The following is a 26,861-nucleotide window of genomic DNA, read 5'->3' as shown; positions in this document are numbered from 1 at the left end:
ATGATTTTTCAAAGCAAAAGTTTATTTAATTTCTTTATTTTTGATTTATAAGGAATATTCTAAGCTTTGGAAAAATCTTCTTTTAAAAGGCATTTTGTTCACAAATTTTGAAAATGATTTTATAAAGTCTCTAAAAATACAAGTTAATTTATGGTATAAATTTTATAATTTTTGAACTTGTATTTTATTTTATAAAAATAAATCATTATAAATTTTAGTTGTCATATTTACCAAATTACATGAATAACCTTGCATGCAAACTCTCTTCTATTTAATCAAAGGGCAAAGAAGACATTCTCAACCCCACTAACTCACATTTTGCTAACCAATTTACCCCTTTACCCTTGCATGCAAATCTACCTAACTATATTGGAGGGTTATTCTTGTAAAATCTCAAACCCACTCACATTATAGTCAAATCAATGCATAAAAACAAGTCCAAGAAGTGATCATCACCTCACTTCACCCCACCACTTCACTCTCTTCTCCCTCCCTCCTCCCTCACCTCTCGATTTTTCCCCTCCCCTCTCGGCAACCACCAAAACCGAGCCCCATCCCCTTCTTTCTTCAACTCTCACTTAAACAATCATCTTATATCCAAGTAATTTTACTCCCTATATGTTATTCTTATATATATTTCAAAAGTTTAGAGTGAAAAACCTATGTTTTGACCTTGCATGGTGATGTTTTTGTTAAACTCAAAGTGAACCTCCTTGATTCTTGTGAATCTAAGGCTTTCACCATGAGATATAGTATCATAGGGTCAAGAATGGCTAGACATAAGAGAGTTACACTTATGAAATGTTGTTCTTACCCTAATCCATTCGGCCATGACTTGATAGGAGCCGAATGGATGGTGTTTTGTTGCCTTGTTACATTTTTGTGTATTTTGTGATGATAACGTGAATTTTATAGTAAAAGCTTGATAAAACCCTTTTGCATGCTAGTTGATCATTTAGTTGTAATACATGTTAGGCTTGCATGTTGAATTATGATAAAAATTTATTTGGAAATCATGTTGCTTTGGCTTGAAAGATCCGAAAGCATGCATGCATGTAAATCACTTTTGATTTTTTTTTTTGGAAGTTTTGATCATTTAGATTCATGATGTTAGTAAGCCTTAATTTCAGTAGGAATAATGTATTAATATTGATTTATACTTCTTATTGCATGGTAATAATTCGTGGTTATCTATTATAAAAAAAAATATATCTTGTTGCTTCAAGAGCATAAAGGTTTGTGATTTGTAAAGAGTAGTCTCTTTTGTTTTGCCATAGTTGCACCTTAGGTAAGGATGATCTCACCAAGGTTATTTTGAGAAAAAGGGAGTTAGTTCAGTAGAATACCATGTATAAGTCTTTGTTTAAGTTTTGAGTTGTTGTTAGATAGGTTTGTCAAGTCAAAGCCTTGAAAAAATGAGAGTTATAGTTTCTGCAGAAAAATCAATTTAGTACCCTGAGGTTTAGAGTGAGTTTTGACCATGTCATTGATGTGCACTTTGAGGCCCAAGCTACCAGAAGTTAGTATGGGGAGTATATAATAGGTTTTAGGAGTTGGTTGGAGGTTTGCATGTCATGTGGTTAGGTGCACAAGTAGAATAACAAAATCTGTCCAGCAGGGGACAGTTTTGTTGCAACTTAGAAATAGGGAGATTTGGCCATGTCATGGGTAGGCCCTCATTAGTCCCAATTGGGCCTTAGTTAGAGGGTATGTCAGAGAAGTTTTTCCAACCATAGTTCATAGGATATGAGCTAGAACCATGTGTCACAAGTTAATTCAAGTCAGGGCATTTTCTGCCCAGAAAAACAGGGGAACCTTGGACTTTTAGCTTAGGTCCAAGAAGGCCCAAGCCAGGCCTTTGAGCCACATCAAGCTTGTGAGATGCCCTTAGGTCAGAAGAGTCTTGTGTAAAAATTTTGAAGAAAAACTTGTAGTTTAAGAGTGTCTAATGCACTCAAGAAACCTTAGTTACCATTCTGAAATTTGCACCAGTGAGCACTTTCACTTATCACATAGCTTTAGAACACTTAGAAGTGAGTATTAGGTCGACCACCATAGTTTTAAGATAGTATAAGGTCAGTAGAGCAAAAGGCACAAGTGAGGGTCAATAGGTTTTGGATAATTTAGGAAAGGCACATTGAGTTAGGAAGCCCAAATTTGAAGACTTTGTTTAGTTAGTGACCAAGTGACTTAAGTGGTGAGTCGAGATCATCCAAGCCTAGTGTGGCATTATGGTGTATATGATGTTATTTGGTATTAATATACGATATGTGATTATGTGGCTACGTGTGTACATTTGAAAATATAATGGTGGATATGAATTAAGTGTGTATAGGCCTAAGTGCCATCCATATTTAATTTCGGGTTGTAAATAGGTTAAGATGGTAAGAATATATTATAATGAGGATTATTATTATTTATGTAGGATCTCGAGACGAGGGAAAACTTGCCATAAAAGTCGAGTGAAGCTCCAGTTGTTGCTCCTACCAGTCAGACCAGACCAGTCTATCTCAAGGCAAGTGATTCAACTTGACCTTCGTATTTACTGTAAACAGTTCATATATATATCGATGCAATTATCCTGAGTCATTTTGATATATTTAAATCAAGCGTATCTTTTGTTTATCTTTGAGTTACATAGAGATGCCATGAACCCTCGAGTACGTATTGCAAGTAGTTCAAAAGTCTTTCATGATAGTTTAATGCCATGATAAAAATGAAGAGTTGATAACTTTCTTGATTGATCCTCTTGATTAACATGTTGATGTTTCCTATGCATTGATATCTCATCCTGATACTTGAACCCCTATAGAACCTTACTTTGAATTCTGATAGTCAGATACTTCCTAGCTTGATTCCTCATTAATTGATACCCTCTTTCTTATCCTAAAGCTTGAAAATTCTGATTTACCCTGAGCTAAAAATCATTCTTCATACCTTAACACCCTTAATATTCATGAAGCTTATATTCTTAATGATCCAGCACTTGAACCTTGATGAGAAACCATTACTTTGAGCCCAAATTGGCATTACCCTTCATATTATCCATTAGCCTCACTAAATCCTCTTGTCCAATCTTTGATATATGAAAACCATTCAATTACTTGAATATAGAATAGTTTTGTGAATCATGGCTCTGATATTCAGTACCTTGTTTCTCGTGTTTCGAGTTGATCTATAATTCCTTAATAAAAATATTTACTGTTAAAAGAGATTTTGTTACAATTCGGCATCAGCTTTTGAAATAAATAAAATGTGGATTTTCAGTCCCAAAGGGGGATAAATGTTTTCTTGAATGGTGGATCTGGACTGAGACGCGAGTCCTTTCCACACTTATATTAGGCTTAAAAGTTGCCTAGGGATTCCCAATAATGTTTTAGAACCCAGCGAGGTTCGGGATTACTTCGCGGCTGATCACTGGCTGTAATCCGTAGCGTCATAAAATGATTTTGATTAAGAATGATTTTAAAATTTGTTTTGATGCAAGCAAAATGATGCCAACTCACATAAGTTTTATCTCTCGTTATCATTGATTATGTCTTTCCATTGTCATTCCTAAAGGTATATCTCGATTTATGTTTTGCGTTGTACTGTTAGCACTTGTTGAGCTTTTGGCTCACTTCTTGCTTTACCCTGATATTACAGCTAGCAGCTATGGTTAGATTCAAGCAGACTGCCCGTAAGACCTGTGATGCTGATGCTTATGTTCGAGCTCAGGTAGAATAAGTAATAATAGCTGTGAGGATTCGATATTTGTAATCAGATGTAATAGCTGGTAGTGATGGGCTGTTCCAAACCCTAAACTGTAAGATCTTGGATTGGTTGTGTATCCTTCATTAAAATGATGTAATAACTATATTTATTTCGCTATTTAAGTTGGGGGTGTGACAAATCAACTGACCGGAGAAGAGATTTGTAATCAAAGGGATGAACAAGGTATATTAAGGTTTTCATCAAGAATTTGGATTCCTCATGTGACTAAATTGAAGAATGAGATATTTCAAGAAGCTCACAACTCTAGATTTTCAATCCATCTGGGAAGCACCAAGATATACCAGGACTTGAAGCAGAACTTTTGGTGGCCAAATATGAAGCGAGAAGTAGTAGAATGGGTTGCGAAGTGCTATACTTGTCAGAAAGTGAAGGCAGAACATCAAAAACCAAGCGGATTAATTCATCCCTTAAAGGTTCCAGAATGGAAGTGGGAAAACATTTCCATGGATTTTATAGTAGGATTACCATGAACGAAATCCGGACATGACGCTATATGGGTTATAGCTGATCACCTTACGAAGTCGGCACATTTTCTTCCAATTAATGAGAAGTCTTCATTGGACATATTGTTCTATATGTATGTGTGTGAAATTGTATTACGATATGGCGTGCCTGTATCGATAGTTTTGGATAAAGATCCATGATTTAACTCAAGATTCTGGAAGCAATTTCAAGAAAGTCTTGGCATAAATTTAATCACATGAGTACGGCATATCATCCGCAGATTGATGGTCAAAATGAACGGACAATTCAAACAATTGAAGACATATTGCGTAGTTGTGCGATTGATTTTACAGGAAGTTGGGACGACCACCTGCCACTGTGTTATGGATCAAAAACTAAGGTATAATAATTGTTGTATTTATTACTAGGGAACGTGAGCTTCGAGGCTCGATTTGACTGCTCTTGTGTTTCTTGACTCGATCTTCCTTAACAAGATGCCTACATACCTTCCTGATTGCCAAGGATCAAGTCAAAAAATGTAGTTCTGATCTGTAGGGTGAGGCCCCTTATATAGATATTGGGAGTCCTTGAATTGGACTTGGGTTAGAAGACTTGGTGGGCAAGTCTCAGAATTAGAAAAGACTTTGGAGTCCTAAGAGGTAGGAAGCTGATTCCTTATCCCACCAGGTTCCTTGGAGACTAATCTACAAGGATTTATTTCTCCACTAGGACTCATCTTATCAGCTGACTTATCCCTTATTAATTAATTATGAAATTAATTAATATTCAGGGTTTTGGGCCTTCTCAAATGGGCCTAGTTGCTGGCCCAATTCTGATATGATTAATGTAATATTAACTACATATCCAGGCCTCATTTTCTTCCCTATCATTTTCCCCCCAACTTTTGGGAAATAGTGACTAGGTTTCGCAGAAGTTAAGTTCATTTGTTCCCTTACAGGGTATCATTTTTGTGTAAAGTGTGGAGCGACCTACACATTTATAAAGATTTGCTTTTATCCCTTTTATTTAGGAGTTATTTTAATTTCCAGGAATATTCCCTTAATTTCTGGGATTTTTCCTTTATTTCCAGGAATTTTTCCCTTAGTTCTTGGATTTTTCCCTTAATTCTGGGATTTTTCCTTAATTTTCAAGAATTTTCCTTAATTTTCAGGAATTTTTTCCTTAATTCTTGGATTTTTCCTTAATTTTCAGGAATTTTTCCCTTAATTCTGGGATTTTTCCTTAATTTTCAGGAATTTTTCCTTATTTTTTAGGAATTATTCCTCATTTTCTGAAAATATTAATATTTTTTAGAAATTTTTAAGGAATTTCCTCATTTTTTGCAATTTTCCAGGAACTTTTATTTTCCTTTTTTCTTCTTCTCTTTTTTTTCTCTCTCTTTTTTATGTACCTCGTTCGACCAGGATCCTGGTCGAATTATCCCCCATATAGCCCAAGTCGAAGCCCTTTCGGGCAGGAGGTATTCAAGCAGAATCCTAATCGAATTTCGGCCAGGATTTTTATCCTTTTTTTCGATCAGGAATCCTAACCATTTCGGTCAGGATCGATGTTTTTTGACCGAATTAACTCCCTTTGTTAGCCCTGGTTGAAGCCATTTGGACCTCAAACACTTCGACCAGAATTTCTATATGATTTCTGGTCGAATTGGGTCAGGTTCTGATCGATTTATCCCTCTTTTTCATCCCTAGTCGAAGTCATTTTCGACCTTATCCATTCGACCAGAACTCATATAAGAATCCTGATCGAATGGGATCAGGATTTATATATATTTATATATATATATATATATTTATTATAAGTAAGTAATTTCTTGGGCCCCTAAGCTTTTCTGGGCTTCTTTTGGGCCTTTTAATTTCAAACATTTGGGCCCTTATCTGGGTTTATTTTGCATTGATCATGGGCCCAGAACTTGGGCTTGGTCCTTTCCCAGGTCCAATAAGTCTTAGTTTTACTTGGGCCTCTTCATTGGGCTTCTTTGCTCCCAGGCTCTGTAAGATTTGGGTTGGGCCTTCATTCCTAAGCCCAAATTCCAGATTTTTCTAGAATTTATAGGGTATCTTCTGGATTCTTCCAGAATTTTCAAAAATATTTATTTAATTTAAGTTTTATTTATCGAACCTTATGCTTTCTTCTTTTGCACTTAGTTTACTTGCCATGCCACGGAGATTTAAACATATTCCGAAAACTCTCTAAATTTCACAAATTGTTGGGACTCATCCCTTACACAAGTCTTAACAAACCTCAAAATAAAACTAAAACATGTAAATCATTCGCAAGCAAAGCTTCAAGGTGCTTTCTGTAATAACCCCAATTTTTGGTAATATTCAAAACCCTGATGAACAGTAATCCTGATGAATAGTAACTTGCTGATTGAATAATGTGAGCAAACCAACCTATATAGGAGTCCATCTATCGTAATTATGAGTTCGTATTAGTGTTCTATTATGAATATGAGTGTATGTAAAAGTCGTCAGAATTCGAAACCGGATACTTTCATTTTTACCGAGATTCCACCAGACACTGAAGGATATTAGGCTGAAGGAATAAGAATTAAGGATTTAAACTCAAGGTTTGTAAAAGGGGATTAAAGAAGGAATAAAGGATATTAAGAAGGATTTATAGAGCCCCTGACAATGAAACCACGGATAAGTTCCCTTCGAAACGATCAACGAGAACGAACAATAAATGAGTCGTAAAACAATTAAACGACTAAGTAATGCAAGAGGCTAGGAGGAGGGTCAATTAGTGCAAGATTAAGGCACTAGTTAACATCTTAATATAAGGATTAAGCTTAAAAAGATGCTTCCACCATAAGGATGAGACAAGTGGTAAGGATTATGTAAGCTTGATGACATCACCATGCTTATGTCACTTTGTACTAACTTAAACCAAACAACTAGTCAAGTAAATATCCTAAAATCATTTCATTTCCACCACAAGTTCAAGTTAACACAAGCTCTCATCTTCCTGCCCCATTTTTCTTATCCATTTTGGGACTTTCAAGAACACCCAAGGAAAGAAAATTCATATCTCGAGTTCTAGAGCTTCTAAATTCATGATATTTTAACCACGGTCCTTCCATATCAAGGGTAAGCTTTGTTACTCAAGAGTGAGTACTGACCTCGCGGATGGAGAGGGATTCGAACCCCCGGTATTCCTATCAATACTTCGATTTTCAGGACCGACTCTTTCAACCGCTCAGACATCCATCCTCTTCTATTACCTACTTTGACTCATATCTTCTGTACCGAATTTCATCCTCATCCATTAATTTTTCAATTTTATAAAAATATTTGAGGATGATGATGAATAGTGATTTCCAAAATAACTTTCTTGTTCTTGATTTCTTGAATGATTCAAGCTAGATTAAGGCTATGCAAGGACTCTACCAAGCTTAGTAGCCACTCTTACACTTCAAGGAAGGTATAATATCTTCTCCCTTTTGTTTTTAATCCATACCATGAGTTTTAAACTTGATCGTTAAGAGTTCTTTGATGATGGTTTGATTTAGAGTAGTTTATGAACTTTAAATGGATGTTATGAGTGATTATGTAAAGGGATGATTGTGAGGAGCTTGTTTTGGTGTATGATGAAGTTAAAAGGCTGTTTTGGATGTTATAATGAAATGTGTTGATTTTTGGTTTGGTTTGGTATGGAGGAGGTCTCGTAATAAAATTGGAAACTTTGAATTCATAGCCGTCGTAATGTCCATTTTTCTAAAACCCATTCTTGTGTTAGACAGTAGGTCCGAGGCCCTCACTTTTCAAACTTGACCACTGCCATGATTGGATAGGTTGTGTTTTAAGCTTCGTTTTGATATGTGGTTCGCCCAAATCGGACTTACGGTTTAGGAGAAACGAGCGTTTTCTTAAATGGCGTTTCGCGATGATACGACTATCAAATGCCGAACTTGTAAAATATTTTCAAAAATCATAAAAGGCTTCGTTGGTCCCAAAACTTTTTGATAACCTGTACGGGACAGTAAATAAGAGCCTCGAGTTGAAGTGGCCTTAAAACTATTATTTTCCAATTTAATAAAAATAGTGGAGCCGAGGGTGCGTAAGCGATGTCATTAGCGAGTAACCTAGTAGTCGAGCGTTAGCACTCTTAAGTGTCAAGAATTGAGTAGTCGCATGTCGACTGAAGGTTAACCTTGTACATTGGTGACATTGTAGGTTACCAAAGCGATTTTAGACCCCCGACTACCTCCGCACTTTCAGGCAAGTTTTCAAAACCTATTGCTGTTGTTGTGATGATATTGTTTACAAAGCTAGTACGATGTATATGCATGCATGTTTTGAAAATGATTACTCATATTGTTTTGAGTATATTGAAATGATAAAGTTATATGTTAAGAATGCTTATGGTAAAATAAGCTAGTTTTTGTAAACACCCTTAGTATAGGGGAAAACGATTTGAACATAGTACTTTGAACCGGGAGACAATGTTCCCGAAAAAGCTATGAATAGTTTTCGAACTTTATATTCAAATAAGAGATATTCTAGAGATCACTTAGAGAGTGAACCTTATTTCAAATATTCAAATACGATTATATTTGTAAGAAGTATCGTTATTTATTTAGTAAAGTATTATTTTAAACTCTCAAATGAAATACTGTATTACAAATAAGTATTATTATTTATTGAATATTATTTCCAAATATTCATTTCAAAGAGAGAGTATCTCCAATTATTTTATTTAAATAAATAATCTTTATTTAGTTAATGTTTTAAAGGAGATTAAAAGTTATATATATTATGCAAAGAATATTTTTCAAACTCTAATATGGGAATTTTTATAAGTGAAGGAGAGGATCCCCAAAACCTATTTTCAATTTAAATCTTAAGAAGCAGATTTAAGTAATCGCTCAAAATAGGGAGTCCTACTCAGAAAAAGTTTATGAACTCGCAACAGGGGTTGCTAAGGGATAAAGAGAAAATATTTAATACTTACCCAATACTCGGGGAGTTAGTCATAGAACACTTTTAATCCATTAACAAGCATCGCTTGGGAAATATTGGTTAGTTCCCTCTTCTAAACTGATACGACTTCTGTGTGAGGTCCTATTAACGAGTTCTTACTCGGGGATTAGGGAGACGAACTTTACGTTTCAGAGTCATGGATTTTATTTGAACTAGGAGAGGCGTAAGAAGCCGTAGTCGCGCACGGTCCAACAATTATTATATTTGGCTCATGAGTGGCCTGGACATTTAGCGGCCGTTGTTATGTCCTGTTGGAGATTCAGCGATCGGTCGATAAATAAATCCAACTGTTCTCCACTACTAGTAGAAGAATGTTGGTTGTATTGAATATGATTGATCATCGTACGTCGTACAACCGGCGCGAGATTGCTCCAGAATTAGTTCATCATCCGGAATGGATATTTTCTGCGACATTATCAAGAACACCCGACAAGGGTGACTGATAAGGGTTGGCATGGTCGAACGTTCAAAATAGACCTTTTGAAATGAAGTAACTCGTAACTTCATTTTTAAAAGAATGTTTTGAGAACTTTGATTATAATGAGATAACAAAGGTTTCTCAGTGGTTTTATGAAAAAGGAAATATTTTGAATTATTATGTAACCATATTTTATAAGTTACAAAAGAAGAATGTGTACCATATTCTTATCAAAAGATTTCGGAAAAGTGTTAAACAAGGTTAGATATATGATATCACCTTGTGTTATTTATCTTACGAGTTATAAATTTAAACGCGGTTATAGTTATTTAACCGTAGTTTTCTTTGATGATGAAAATATTATAATTTGAAGTCACTTGTAACTTCACTGTTTATATGATGTTGATACTTTGATCTATAGCATGCATAACAAAGATTTTCAGGAAATATTATGAAAATTCTTATATACTGATGATCAGTAAAATACATTATTTTGGTGGGCTATTTTGCTCACCCTTGCTTTATTTTTCCATCACACAATAACAGTTAGGCGAGATGGACATCACCAAGCTTCCAGTTTACAATCGAGGAAGAAACTTTCCGCAGTTTCCCGCTAGGATTGTTTCTGCTATTGTAGAGGTAGGAGCACCAATAGGCTAGGCCTTCAACATTTGGTGTAATAAGATTTTGTATAAATGCAACGCTGTAGCTTAATGGCAAGGAGTAATAAATTCATTTGGCAAACATTGGGTTGTAATAATTGATGACTTGTAAACCTAATGACTTTTGTTTATTTAAATTTCATCTCTGGGACTATAACAGTTTATGTTGTGTATATTATTGTGGGGTCACGAGTATGAAATATTTAATTATGAGTTAATTCAAGTGTTATAATGGGATTAAGGACCGTGACAACTCAGATCTCCAACCCCGGATCTGGGGGTGCTACACTTTCCAACCTACTTGTCATCTTGACAAGTGAGAATCGTGCTCAACCACTTTATACATAGTAAATCTTCAGGTTTTGTGCATGCTAAGTTCTTGGAACTTCAAAACCATCCACAGTTTCAAGTTTGTAAGTTTCTCTACCTTGAACACTTTTGACCTTGTATGGCCCTTCCCAATTTGAGGCAAGTTTCCCTTTCTTCACTACACCAGAAGCTTCCACCTTGCTCAGGACTAAGTAACCCTGCTTGAAGAACCTTTCCTTAACCCTTAGGTTGTAGTAGAATGAAGCCTTTTTTTGATATTCCACTATCTTCGCATGTGCCTCATCTCGTACTTCATCAATTAGATCCAGGGCTAACCTTTGCCCTTCCTCATTTTCCTCAGCATTGAAAGCTCGGATCCTGGGAGAGGAATGTGATATCTCTACGGGAACAACCGTTTTTGCCCCATATGCTAACATGAAGGGAGTTGCTCCAGTCGTGACTTTACAGGTAGTCCTATAGGCCCATAGTATTGGGAGTATTTCATCCACCCAGTTATTCCTCGACTTCTCGATCCTCTTCTTTAGTCCATCCATAATTATTCAATTCGCCACTTCCGCTTGCCCATTGGCTTGCGGGTGAGCCACAGAGGTGAATCGTAATTCAATTTCATTCTCCCCACAATACTTCTTGAATTCCTCATTATTGACTGTGTTCCATTGTCAGTGACTAGGATGCGGGGAATTCCATACCGGCACATGATATTTTCCCACAGGAATTGTGCAACGTGCTTAGTTGTGATTTTGGCCAAAGGCTTGGCTTCAATCCACCTAGTAAAATAATCAATGTCTACAATCAAGAACTTTCTTTGTGTCGTGGCCATAGGGAAAGGTCCAAGTATATCCATTCCCCACATGGAGAAAGGGATGGGAGAGTTGATAGAAGTCAACATCTCGGGGGGTTGTCGAACAACAGGTGCATGTTTCTGACAACGATCACACTTCTTTACATATTCTTTGGCATCGGCCATCATCTCGGGCCAATAGAAGCCTAAACGGGTTATCTAATGAGCTAGTGCTCTGCCCCCCAAGTGTTGCCCACAGATTCCTTCATGTACTTCCTCAAGAGCCGAGCGTGCCTCATCGGGCCTGAGACATCTTAAGTAAGGAACCACATAAGATCTTTTATACAAAATTCCATCTATCAAGACGTATCTGAGTGCTCGAACAGCCAATCTTCGGGCTTTAGTAGCATCATTCGGCAGCCAACCGGTTTGAATATGGGCCTTAATGGGATTTATCCATGATGTCCCCGGACCTATAGGAGCTACAAGCTTAACATCAATGCTCCGTGTCTTCAGAATGCGGAAGTATACACTTCCTGAAGTTTCCTCTATCTCAAATGAAGCAAACTTTGATAATGCATCTGCCTTAGCATTTTCCTCCCTTTGAATGTGCTCAACATAGCATTCATCGAATTGGGTCATCACAACCCTTACTAAGCGGACGTACTTAGCCATCGTATCATCCCTTGCCTCAAACTCTCCCTTCACCTGGGATATGACCAACTTCGAGTCTCCACAGACCTTCAAGTTCTTGACTCTCAGTGTGCCTGCTAGGCCGAGGCCAGCTATCAGAGCTTCATATTATGCCTCATTTTTTGTGGTTGGAAAGTCTAACTTTATAACATATTCAATTAAGAACCCATCGGGGCTTTGTAAAATCAAACCTGCTCCACTTGAATTTGTTTTTGATGCTCCATCAAAATAGAGTACCCAATATTCCTTTTCCTTAACTTCCTTCTCTTTGTCCCTTTTATCACCTTCTGTGTTTGGAGGTATAGTATCTTCTTGCCCCCCCCCCCCCGACTTCTTGGTTGGGTATGGTACATTCCACCATGAAGTCAGCCAATTCTTGGGCTTTTATTGCCGTTCGTGGCTTATATTTGATATCGAATTCTCCCAGCTCTATTGCCCACTTGATCAGCCTACCACTAGCCTTGGGACTATGAATAATATTTCTCAGGGGCTGATTTGTTAGCATCTCAATTTGATGAGCCTGAAAGTAAGGACGTGACTTTCTTGAAGCCATTACCAAGGCTAAAGCAAACTTCTCAATAGTTGAATAATTCAACTCAGCTTCATGCAGAATTTTGTTAACATAGTATATGGGTTTCTAGACTTTAAGTTCCTCTTTAACTAATACAGCGCTCAAGGCATTTTCTGAAACGGCCAGGTACAATTATAAAACTTCATTCAGAGCTGGCTTGGCCAATAACGGGGCCTGGGCCATATATTTCTTTAATCCTTCAAATGCCTTCTGGATTTCCTCACTCCATACAAAATCCTTAACCTTCTTCAAGGACTTGAAGAACGACAAGCACCTGTCCCCAGACTTGGAGATGAATCGCCCCAATGCAGCAACCCTTCCAGTGAGCTTTTGAACATCTTTGATAGTCTTTGGTGGCTCCATGTCCAGGATTGCCTTTATTTTATCGAGATTGACCTCGATTCCTCTCTTGGAGACCATCAATCCCAAGAACTTTCCTCATCCCACTCCGAAAGCACACTTTGCAGGATTTAACATCATTTTGTGATATCTCAAGACCTCGAAAGCTTCCCTCAAATGGGTTATATGGTCAGTCTTTACTAGACTCTTGACTAACATGTCATCAACATAAACTTCCATGGTCTTGCCAATAAGATCCTTAAAAAATTTATTTACCAACCTTTGATAGGCGGCTCCTGCATTCTTGAGACCAAATGCCATAACAAGATAACAATAAACACCAAAGTCAGTGATGAATGATACCTTTGGGATGTCATCCTTGTGCATATTGATTTGATTGTATCCACTAAATCCATCCATGAAGCTCAGCATCTCATGTCCAGCAGTGGCATCTATCAAAGTATCTATCCTTGGCAACGGGAAACAATCCTTCGGGCATGCATCATTTAGGTCAGTGAAGTCCACACACATCCTCCATTTTCCATTGGTCATTTATACCATCACAGGGTTTTCTTACCATTCTGGTAATTGTATCTCCTCGATGAAACCATCCTCTAAGAGCTTCTCTACTTCCTGTTTTATAGCTTCTTGCCTCTCTAGAGCAAAACTTCTTTTCTTTTGCTTCACTGTCTTCCGATTTGGATCCACATTCAGCTTGTGAGTAATCAGTTCCGGGTCTATGCCTGGCATATCAACTACTAACCATGCAAATACATCACTATTTTCTTGGAAAAATTTCAACAACTTCCCTCTAAGGGACTCTTCTAGTGTGGCTCCAACGAAAGTCACCTTCTCAGGATCCTCGGGAGCTAAAGGAACCGAAACCAAGTCTTCAATTGGATTCCCTCTTTTCTCATCATTCTCTCGGATATCCAGATCTTCAATAGGCAGAACCTGCCCCCCAACTCCATCTGCCCTCAGTGAGGCCACATAACAACTTCTAGCCATTTTTTGATCTCCTCTTTCTTCTCCAATCCCATTCCGGGTGGGAAACTTCATTACTGAATGGTAGGAGGAAGGGACTGCCTTGAAGGCATATATTCCTGTTTTTCCCATGATAGCTTTGTAAGTTGAACTAGCCTTCACCACCACAAAGTCCAACATCTGTGTTGCTTGCCTTGGTTCCTGACCTATGGTTGTTGGCAACTTGATTATTCCTTCTACGGGGCACTCCACTCCCGTAAATCTATATATTGGCATATCGGTCGGGGTTAATTGAGAATCATTATAACCCATCCTTAAAAAGGTGTCATGGAGCAAGATATCCATTGAAGCACCATTATCTACGAGGACCCTCTTCACTGGGTTGTTCCCTATTATTGGTGTTATGACCAGCGGGTCATCATGAGAAAATTTCACACCCTCCAAGTCAGAATCATCAAATTCCATTGTTACTCCTATCCTGGCCCTCTTCGGGGCTTCCCAAACAATACGCATAACCTTCGTGGTATATGTTTTCCTGGAGTTCCTGGATAATCCAGCAGCAGTTGGTCCTCCAAAAATTGTGTTTATCACAGGCCCTGGGGGTCGTGGTCCTCCAAAGATTGCATTTATAACTGGTCCCCTAAGCTGGGGATTCCGCCCCTGATCATCTTGGTCCCTCCTACGATCTTCAAAGTTCTTTCTCCCATTGTTATTCCTATATCTTCCTTCCCCAGTGTACTTGTTCAATCTTCCTTTTCGAATGAGGAATTCTATTTCATCTTTCAGTTGCCTACACTCATCGGTGTCATGACCAACACATTTTATGAAATCTACAATATTTGCTCTTATCTAGCTTGAAAGGATCAGCCTTCAAGGGTTTAGTTCAACGAATATCTTGAACTTTCTCGATTTCCATCAAGATCTGGCTTCTAAGAGCATTCAGCTTAGCGTATTCAGTGAACTTTTTCCCAGGTCCTCCCTTCTTTGGGGTTGAATCAGGGTTTTGCTCAGTTCTGGGATACTTGTCCTTAGCAATATATTCCAGATCAGTTTTTCGCTTCTTGCCTCCAGTGGGCTCGTTACTTACTACTGTCTTCCTCATGCTCTCCTCCACTTTGATGTACTTCCTGGCCCTATCTTGGAGCTGCAACATGCTTTCAGGGGGGCGCTTGGCCAAGGACATCTTGAAGAACTCATACCTAGTTCCCTGTTACAGTACTATCATGGCTACCTTGTCATCAAGGTCAAGGACTTTTAAAGCTTCCTTTGTGAAACGATTCAGGTAGTCTCTCAAGGATTCCTTCGCTCCTTGCACAACGCTCATGAGGGATGCTGAACTTTTCTCATGCACTCTCCTGCTGATGAACTACTTAATAAAAGCCTGACTTAATTCTCTGAAGGACTCAATAGAGTTCGGGGGCAAACGACTATACCATCTTTGAGCCATACCCGACAGGGTTTGAGGAAAGGCCCGACACTTAATAGCGCCATTCACGGGCTGCAACAACAGTGCATTAGAGAATGTCCTGACATGATTAGCGGGATCTCCTGTGCCATCATAAGCTTTGATAGTGGGCATCTTGAACTTCCTTGAGATATGGGCATTCATTATCTCTTCAGTGAATGGTGGAGTAGGATCATCAGGATCTCCAAGGGGAAGAAGATTGCTTAGATCGGCTCTTGGGACTACAACCCTTCTTTGTGACGGACCATCCAGGTCTATGATTGGAGGAGGATTTTTCCCCTAGGTGGTAATGGGAGTCTGGGAGCCTGGTGCACCTCCAAGTCACGCTGTACTTCTTGGGGATTCACCCCTCGGGTGCTCCTAGGACGTTGGTTACCATCAGCCATCGGCTCTTCGCCAGCACGTCTCCTTCTTGGGGCCACTTCATCATCTGAAGATTCAGAGTCTCTCTCAGTTTAAGGAGCAGAAAATTCCTGATCCTCTGGGATAGGAGCCAAACCTTGTATATAGGGGGGTGTTCGCCCTCGTCCTTCACTCCGTCCAACATGTCCACTTCCTCCAACCTCGGGATAAAGGGGCATCCCATAAGGGGGTTAGTGGTAACAACAGTTGAATACTCATACCCAATGAGTCAACAATTCACAGGTGTATGTAGTTGTTGAAGTTGGGGATTCGTACCTTGAGGAGCCCGGGGGATCGTTCCTTGGGGTTGAGGTTCAGTTGCTTCTACCCGGGCTCCTCCTTGGGTGGCGATATAGGTTGAATGAGGAGGTACCTCCACGGTTGATGAAATCGTTTGGGTTGTTCCCGCTGGTGTTCCTCCTTCTAGGGCGCTGCTTCCTCTCCGTGTTCTCGCCATGGTTGTTGTTGTGCTTTCCCACAGACGATGCCAAATGTTATGGATCAAAAACTAAGGTATAAGAATTGCTATATTTATTACTAGGGAACATGAGCTTTGAGGCTTGATTTGACTACTCTTGTATTTCGTGACTCGATCTGCCTTAACAAGATGCCTACGTACGTTGCTGATTGCCAAGGATCAAGTCAAAAAACATAGTCCTGATCTGTGGGGGTGAGGCCCCTTATATAGATATTGGGAGTCCTTGAATTGGACTTGGGTTAGAAGACTTGGTGGGCAAGTCTCAGAATTAGAATAGACTTTGGAGTCCTAAGTGGTAGGAAGCTGATTCCTTATCCCACCAGGTTCCTTGGAGACCAATCTACAAGGATTTATTTCTCCACTAGGACTCATCTTATCAGCTGACTTATCACTTATTAATTAATTACGAAATTAATTAATATTCAGGGTTTTGGGCCTTCTCAAATGGGCCTAGTTGCTGGCCCAATTCGGATATGATTAATGCAACATTAACTACATACCCAGGCCTTATTTTCTTCCTTATCACATTGGTAGAATTCTCCTATAACAAGAGCTATCACACCAGTATTGGCATGCCACCATACGAAGCTTTATACGGACGGAAGTGCAGATTACCAACCGGTTGGGATGAAGTGGGAGAAGGAAAGATTCTAAGCCCGGAATTGGTGCAACAATTGCATGAGACAGTCAAATTGATTCAGAAGAGATTATTTGCTGCTTAAGATAGGCAAAGAAAGTATGCAGACCCGGCACGTAAGGATATCAGATTCCAAGTAGGTGAAGCCAAATTGCTGAAAGTATCACTGAGGAAAGGATTGTCTAGATTTGGCAAGAAAGGTAAGTTAGCACCTAGATATATTGGTCCTTTTGAAGTTCTAAGTCAAGTGGGAAAGGTGGCCTATGCATTAGCTTTTCCGCCTCAGTATCAGCATGTACATAATGTGTTTCATGTGTCATTGCTTAAGAAGTATAATCCTGATGCCAACCATGTGATAGAGTATGAACCTATAGAGATTCAGGCAGACCTATCATTTGTGGAGAAACCTGTCAAAATACTCGACTGGCAAGAGAAGAGTCTTAGAAATAAGTTGGTAAAGTTGGTTAAAGTACTTTGGAGAAATCCCAAGGTTGAAGAGTCAACATGGGAACTGGAGTCGGAAATGCATAGCCGGTATCCCCACTTATTCTCCTAGATTCTGAGGACAGAATCCTTTAAGGGGGAGAGGATGTTACGACCGGTATTTCTAAATCTTATATGTATATAATTGTGTGTTTATAATTGAGATTTAAATTGTGTGGAATTATAAATGTGGGTGATTATTGTGTTGAGTGCCTATAAATTAAGTGTTTAATATATTAGTATATATACATAATTTTTGAAAGGAGAATCTTATTATTTAGTATTTTTAAATGATAATCAAAAGTACTTCATTTTATATAAAAAATCAATTTTAAAAATCTTGTAATAAAAAATTTTCAAATCTTATATCATTAAATTTCTAAAATCTTAAGCTATTTTATGATATATATTTTGTGATTTATGGAAGTGCATTTATATTTATATAATTTTTTTTACATAAATTAGTTGAATTTTAATTTGCAATTTACTTAGTTGCCCTTGCATCAATTTTGATCCCAATACAAGTTAAGGACAAACTTGGAAATTTTAACCCCACTAACTACTACTTTACTAGCCAAATTACTACCTTATCCTTGCATGCAAAATAACATAAGCTTGCTTGAGGGTTACTCATGTCAATTCTCACTTCCACTCACTTTCTAATCAAATTAAAACCATAAAAATCAAGTACAAGTTGTCATAATCATACTCACTTCACTCCACTCCACCCTCACCTCTCTTCTCCCTCACCCTCTCTCGGCCCTCTCTCTCTCTCTGTCACACCCCAACTTAAATAGCGAAATAAATATAGTTATTACATCATTTTAATGAAGGATACACAACCAATCCAAGATCTTACAGTTTAGGGTTTGGAACAGCCCATCACTACCAGCTATTACATCTGATTACAAATACCGAATCCTCACAGCTATTATTACTTATTCTACCTGAGCTCGAACATAAGTATCAGCATCACAGGTCTTACGGGCAGTCTGCTTGAATCTAACCATAGCTGCTAGCTGTAATATCAGGGTAAAGCAAGAAGTGAGCCAAAAGCTCAACAAGTGCTAACAGTACAACGCAAAACATAAATCGAGATATACCTTTAGGAATGACAATGGAAAGACATAATCAATGATAACGAGAGATAAAACTTATGTGAGTTGGCATCATTTTGCTTGCATCAAAACAAATTTTAAAATCATTCTTAATCAAAATCATTTTATGACGCTACGGATTACAGCCGGTGATCAGCCGCGAAGTAATCCCGAACCTCGCTGGGTTCTAAAACATTATTGGGAATCCCTAGGCAACTTTTAAGCCTAATATAAGTGTGGAAAGGACTCGCGTCTCAGTCCAGATCCAGCATTCAAGAAAACATTTATCCCCCTTTGGGACTGAAAATCCATATTTTATTTATTTCAAAAGCTGATGCCGAATTGTAACAAAATCTCTTTTAACAGTAAATATTTTTATTAAGGAATTATAGATCAACTCGAAATATGGGAAACAAGGTACTGAATATCAGAGCCATGATTCACAAAACTATTCTATATTCAAGTAATTGAATGGTTTTCATACATCAAAGATTGGACAAGAGGATTTAGTGAGGCTAATGGATAATATGAAGGGTAATGCCAATTTGGGCTCAAAGTAATGGTTTCTCATCAAGGTTCAAGTGCTGGATCATTAAGAATGTAAGCTTCATGAATATTAAGGGTGTTAAGGTATGAAGAATGATTTTTAGCTCAGGGTATATCAGAATTTTCAAGCTTTAGGATAAGAAAGAGGGTATCAATTAATGAGGAATCAAGCTGGGAAATATCTGACTATCAGAATTCAAAGTAAGGTTCTATAGGGGTTCAAGTATCAGGATGAGATATCAATGCATAGGAAACATCAACATGTTAATCAAGAGGATCAATCAAGAAAGTTATCAACTCTTCATTTTTATCATGGCATTAAACTATCATGAAAGACTTTTGAACTACTTGCAATACGTACTCGAGGGTTCATGGCATCTCTATGTAACTCAAAGATAAACAAAAGATACGATTGATTTTAATATATCAAAATGACTCAGGATAATTGCATCGATATATATATGAACTGTTTACAGTAAATACGAAGGTCAAGTTGAATCACTTGCCTTGAGATAGACTGGTCTGGTCTGACTGGTAGGAGCAACAACTGGAGCTTCACTCAACTTTTATGGCAAGTTTTCCCTCGTCTCGAGATCCTACATAAATAATAATAATCCTCATTATAATATATTCTTACCATCTTAACCTATTTACAACCCGAAATTAAACATGGATGGCACTTAGGCCTATACGCACTTAATTCATATCCACCATTATATTTTCAAATGTACACACATAGCCACATAATCACATATCGTATATTAATACCAAATAACATCATATACACCATAATGCCACACTAGGCTTGGATGATCTCGACTCACCACTTAAGTCACTTGGTCACTAACTAAACAAAGTCTTCAAATTTGGGCTTCCTAACTCAATGTGCCTTTCCTAAATTATCCAAAACCTATTGACCCTCACTTGTGCCTTTTTCTCTACTGACCTTATACTATCTTACAACTATGGTGGTCGACCTAATACTCACTTCTAAGTGTTCTAAAGTTATGTGATAAGTGAAAGTGCTCACTGGTGCAAATTTCAGAATAGTAACTAAGGTTTCTTGAGTGCATTAGACACTCTTAAACTACAAGTTTTTCTTCAAAATTTTTACACAAGACTCTCCTGACCTAAGGGCATCTCACAAGCTTGATGTGGCTCAAAGGCCTGGCTTGGGCCTTCTTGGGCCTAAGCTAAAAGTCCAAGGTTCCCCTGTTTTTCTGGGCAGAAAATGCCCTGACTTGAATTAACTTGTGACACATGGTTCTAGCTCATATCCTATGAACTATGGTTGGAAAAACTTCTCTGACATACCCTCTAACTAAGGCCCAATTGGGCCTAATGAGGGCCTACCCATGACATGACCAAATCTCCCTATTTCTAAGTCGCAACAAAACTGTCCCCTGCTGGACAGATTTTGTTATTCTACTTGTGCACCTAACCAAATGACATGCAAACCTCCAACCAACTCCTAAAACCTATTATATACTCCCCATACTAACTTCTGGTAGCTTGGGCCTCAAAGTGCACATCAATGACATGGTCAAAACTCACTCTAAACCTCAGGGTACTAAACTGATTTTTCTGCAGAAACTATAACTCTCATTTTTCCAAGGCTTTGACTTGACAAACCTATCTAACAACTCAAAACTTAAACAAAGACTTATACATGGTATTCTACTGAACTAACTCCCTTTTTATCAAAATAACCTTGGTAAGATCATCCTTACCTAAGGTGCAACTATGGCAAAATAAAAGAGACTACTCTTTACAAATCACAAACCTTTATGCTCTTGAAGCAACAAGATATATATATATTTTTATAATAGATAACCACGAATTATTACCATGCAATAAGAAGTATAAATCAATATTAATACATTATTCCTACTGAAATTAAGGCTCACTAACATCATGAATCTAAATGATCAAAACTTCCAAAAAAAAATCAAAAGTGATTTACATGCATGCATGCTTTCGGATCTTTCAAGCCAAAGCAACATGATTTCCAAATAAATTTTTATCATAATTCAACATGCAAGCCTAACATGGATTACAACTAAATGATCAACTAGCATGCAAAAGGGTTTTATCAAGCTTTTACTATAAAATTCACGTTATCATCACAAAATACACAAAAATGTAACAAGGCAACAAAACACCATCCATTCGGCTCCTATCAAGTCATGGCCGAATGGATTAGGGTAAGAACAACATTTCATAAGTGTAACTCTCTTATGTCTAGCCATTCTTGACCCTATGATACTATATCTAATGGTGAAAGCCTTAGATTCACAAGAATCAAGGAGGTTCACTTTGAGTTTAACAAAAACATCACCATGCAAGGTCAAAACATAGGTTTTTCACTCTAAACTTTTGAAATATATATAAGAATAACATATAGAGAGTAAAATTACTTGGATATAAGATGATTGTTTGAGTGAGAGTTGAAGAAAGAAGGGGATGGGGCTCGGTTTTGGTGGTTGCCGAGAGGGGAGGGGAAAAACCGAGAGGTGAGGGAGGAGGGAGGGAGAAGAGAGTGAAGTGGTGGGGTGAAGTGAGGTGATGATCACTTCTTGGACTTGTTTTTATGCATTGATTTGACTATAATGTGAGTGGGTTTGAGATTTTACAAGAATAACCCTCCAATATAGTTAGGTAGATTTGCATGCAAGGGTAAAGGGGTAAATTGGTTAGCAAAATGTGAGTTAGTGGGGTTGAGAATGTCTTCTTTGCCCTTTGATTAAATAGAAGAGAGTTTGCATGCAAGGTTATTCATGTAATTTGGTAAATATGACAACTAAAATTTATAATGATTTATTTTTATAAAATAAAATACAAGTTCAAAAATTATAAAATTTATACCATAAATTAACTTGTATTTTTAGAGACTTTATAAAATCATTTTCAAAATTTGTGAACAAAATGCCTTTTAAAAGAAGATTTTTCCAAAGCTTAGAATATTCCTTATAAATCAAAAATAAAGAAATTAAATAAACTCTTGCTTTGAAAAATCATATACTACCCAAAGCAAATTTATAATGCAAAAATTTTCACTCACACAAACGTACAATCATTGAATATATTTTCATTTGACTTAATATTATACCAAATTCACAAATAATATTACATAAAATGCCGGTCGTAACATCCTCTCCCCCTTAAGGGATTCTGTCCCCAGAATCTAAGAGAACAGATGAGGATACCGGGAACGCATATCAGACTCTAACTCCCAAGTCGACTCTTCGACCTTAGGGTTCCTCTAAAGTACTTTTACTAACTTTACTGACTTATTTCTAAGACTCTTTACTTGCCAGTCGAGTATTTTAACCGGTTGCTCCACAAATGACAGGTCTGCCTGAATTTCTACGGGTTCATATTCTATCACATGGCTAGTGTCAGGATTATATTTCTTAAGTAACGACACATGGAACACATTATGCACATGCCGATACTGAGGTGGTAAGGCCAACTCGTAGGCCACCTTTCCTACTTGACTCAAAATCTCAAAAGGACCTATGTATCTAGGTGCTAACTTTCCTTTCTTGCCATATCTCATCAACCCTTTCCTAGGTGACACCTTTAGCAACACAGCTTCGCCAATTTGGAATTGAACATCCTTACGCGCTGGATCCGCATACTTCCTCTGTCTATCTTGAGCAGCAAGCAACCTTTTCTGAATTAACTTGACTGAGTCATGCAACTGTTGTACCAATTCTGAGCCGAGAATTCTTCCTTCTCCTACTTTATCCCAACTTGTTGGTGATCTACATTTTCGCCCGTACAAAGCTTCATATGGTGGCATGCCGATACTGGAATGATAGCTGTTGTTATATGAAAATTCAATCAATGGCAGGTGGTCATCCCAACTTCCTGCAAAATCGATTGCACAACTGCGCAACATGTCTTTGATTATTTGAATCGTCCTTTCGCTCTGACCATCAGTCTGCGGGTGATACGCCGTGCTCATATTCAACTTCGTGCCAAGACATTCCTGGAATTGCTTCCAGAATCTCGAGTTAAATCGGGGATCTCTGTCTGAAACTATTGATACGGGTACTCCATGCCTTAATACGATTTCGTGCGCATACAGATGAACCAACTTGTCCAGTGACGACTTCTCATTTATTGGAAGGAAATGCGCCGACTTCGTAAGACGATCAATTATAACCCATATTGCGTCATGTCCGGATTTTGTTCGCGATAGTCCTACTATAAAGTCCATAGTGATATTTTCCCATTTCCATTCTGGAATCTTCAGGGGCTGAATTAATCCGCTTGGTCGTTGATGTTCTGCCTTTACTTTCTGACAAGTATAGCACTTCGCAACCCATTCTGCCACGTCTCGCTTCATATTTGGCCACCAAAAGTTCTTCTTTAAGTCTTGATACATCTTGGTGCTTCCCGGGTGGATTGAAAATTTCGAATGGTGGGCTTCACGGAGGATCTTATTCTTTAATTCAGGTACATGAGGAATCCATATTCTGGATGAAAACCTTAGTATTCCTTGCTCATCCCTTTTAGTATTAATCTCTTCTCCAGATAACTGATTTTTCTCTTTTTCCATTACTTCCTCTTGACACTTCTTTATCTTTTCCATTAGTGTTGGCTGAAAGGTCATTGCACGACAAACTTCTTTGACTTTCCCATAAGCACAAAGTTCCAATTCCAATTTTCCGATTTCTTCAGATAACTCTTTTGATGTTATCATCATATTCAATCTCTCCTTCCGACTCAGCGCATCGGCCACTACGTTCGCCTTTCCAGGATGGTAATTTATCGAACAGTCATAGTCCTTGATCAATTCCAGCCATCTCCTCTGCCTCATATTGAGCTCTTTCTGAGTAAAAATGTACTTTAAACTCTTGTGATCCGTGTAGATTTCACACTTCTCTCCATAGAGATAGTGTCTCCAAATCTTGAGTGCGAACACTATGGCAGCTAGTTCCAAGTCATGCATCGGATACTTTAACTCGTGCGGCTTCAACTGTCTTGACGCATATGCTATTACCTTACTGTGTTGCATCAACACACAACCCAAACCCTTATGTGAAGCGTCACTGAATATTACAAAATTCCCTTGATCATCTGGAAGTACCAACACCGGAGCTGTTACCAACTTCTGTTTTAACTCTTGAAAGCTATTTTCACATTCTGCACTCCATTCAAACTTTTGATTCTTTCTGGTTAACTTGGTCAATGGCGTGGCGATCTTCGAGAAATCCTTGACGAATCTTCTATAGTATCCGGCCAATCCTAGAAAACTTCGCACTTCCGTAGGAGTCTTTGGCCTCTCCCAACTCATAACTGCCTCAATCTTCGCCGGATCCACTTTAACTCCCTCATTTCCAATAACATGCCCCAAAAATTGAACTTCCTTTAACCAAAACTCACATTTGGTAAACTTGGCATACAACTTCTCTTGTCGGAGTATCTCCAATGCTATCCAGAGGTGCTGCTTATGTTCTTCTTCCGACTTAGAATAAATAAGGATGTCATCAATAAATACCACGACAAATTTATCCAAATACTTCTTAAATACTCGATTCATCAGATCCATAAATGCGGCCGGAGTGTTGGTCAATCCAAACGGCATTACTAGGAATTCATAATGCCCATATCTGGTCCTAAATGCGGTCTTGGGAATATCTTCTTCCTTGATCTTTAATTGATGGTATCCCGATCTCAAATCAATCTTCGAAAAGCATTTTGCTCCCTTTAACTGATCAAAAAGGTCATCTATCCTTGGTAGCGGGTAGCGGTTCTTGATCGTTACTTTATTCAACTCCCGGTAATCTATGCATAGACGCATACTCCCATCTTTCTTCTTCACAAAGAGAACAGGTGCTCCCCATGGCGACGTACTTGGTCGTATCACTCCCTTATCCAATAATTCTTGTAGCTGGCTCGCCAACTCTTTCATTTCTGCTGGTGCCATCCTATACAGAGCCTTTGAAACTGGTTCCGTGCCTGGAGCAAGGTTGATCTCGAACTCAATTTGTCGATCTGGTGGTAAGCCTGGTAGTTCATCGGGAAACACATCGGGGAACTCATTAACTACAGGAATATCTTCCATGCTGGGGCTGCCTCTCTCTGAATCCACTACATATGCTAGGAACGACTCACAACCTTTTCTAAGTAACTTCTTAGCCTGAATAATTGTAAGAAATAGTTGCTCTTGCCTCTGCCCCTTAAATACTACCTTCTCTCCACTCTTCGTCTTTAAATACACTCTCTTGGTCTTACAATTTATCTGAGCGCTATTCTCTCCTAACCAATCCATTCCTAAAATTATATCAAACTCTCCCAGCTTGAAGAGTATCAAGTCGGCTGAGAACTTATATCCCGAAATATCAATCTCACATTTTGGACAAAATTGATTCACAGGAATCTTCTCTTGGTTCGCAATTACCATATCTACTACCTCACTCATAACCGTTTTATCACATTGGAGCTTATCAACAAAAGATTCTGATATGAAAGATCTTGTTGCTCCCGAATCAATCAATACTTTAGCTTTGACATTATTGAGTAAAAGTGTACCTGCTATCACCTCAGAATTCTGAACAGCATCTTTCATCTTTAGATCAAATGTCCTTGCTGTTGCTTGCGGGGTTGGTGCGGGTGGTGGAGGTAATGCCAATACCTCAGCTGGTACGCTTGCACTGGTACTTGCCACGTTCATCAGAGCTCTGACTGGTCCTGTTGCCTTACACTCCCTAGCCATGTGTCCAGTCTTCCCACACTTGTAGCACATAACTCCTGGCTTCGGCATCTTGCACTCGTTTGCCAAATGTCCCTTCTGATTGCACCTATAACAGGTCATACTCAGCTTATTGCATACTCCGGGGTGCCTTCTTCCACAGTGCTTGCATTCTGGCCTCTGGAACCTGTTTTCTCCAACTTGCCCTTGGCTTGCCTGATTGTTCCCTTTTGATTCTTGCCTTTTGCCCAAATTCCCTTTCCTTTAAAAATTTCCGCCCTTCTGGAAACCAATCCTCTTTACATTCCGATCTTGCGAACTTCCAGCTTCAGACTTTTCTCCATAAAATGGAACCTTCCTCTTCTTGTTATCCCTCTCTTTCCTTGACTGCATCCCATTATTCTCAATCAAAGCAGCTTTCTGTACTACTCCCGCATAAGTTTCAAGCTCAAACATAGCCACCCTATCTCTGATCCAAGGCTCCAATCCTTGCTGAAATTTCTTTTCTTTTTCCTCCTTAGTGCTGGTATACTTTGTCACAAACCTTGACAACTCAGTGAACTTCTTCTCATACTCCAATACAGTCATGTTCCCTTGCTTCAACTCAAGAAATTTTAGCTCCATCTGATTCTGCATGTACTTAGGGTAATACTTGTCCAGAAATAACTTTTTAAATCTCTCCCAAGAAACCTGCTGAGTGACTTCCATAGCTTTTACTGATTCCCACCAATAGATGACTTCTCCCTTCAAGAAGTAAGTGGCATACGGCATCTTCTGATCGTCTCCTAACTGTACCAACTCAAAAGACCTTTCCATCTCCTTGATCCATGTGTTTGCTATCATTGGATCAGTGGTATCATGAAATACAGGTGGATTCACATTCTGAAAAGCTTTGAAAGTGACAATTTGTCTAGGTGGTACTGGTGGTTCAGGTGGTTGGTGTGGCTCACGGTTATCTTGGTTTTCAATTCGTTGTTGAAGAGTTAGTTGTTGTTGAGCTATAGCATTGGTTTGCTGTTGCAAGGTTTCCAGTAGTCGAAGAATATTTGGG

Source organism: Apium graveolens, chromosome 2 (assembly GCF_009905375.1).
Source record: "Apium graveolens cultivar Ventura chromosome 2, ASM990537v1, whole genome shotgun sequence".
NCBI lineage: Eukaryota > Viridiplantae > Streptophyta > Magnoliopsida > Apiales > Apiaceae > Apium > Apium graveolens.
The sequence above is the reverse complement of the archived record's forward strand: the minus strand, read 5'-3'. Positions refer to the sequence as shown.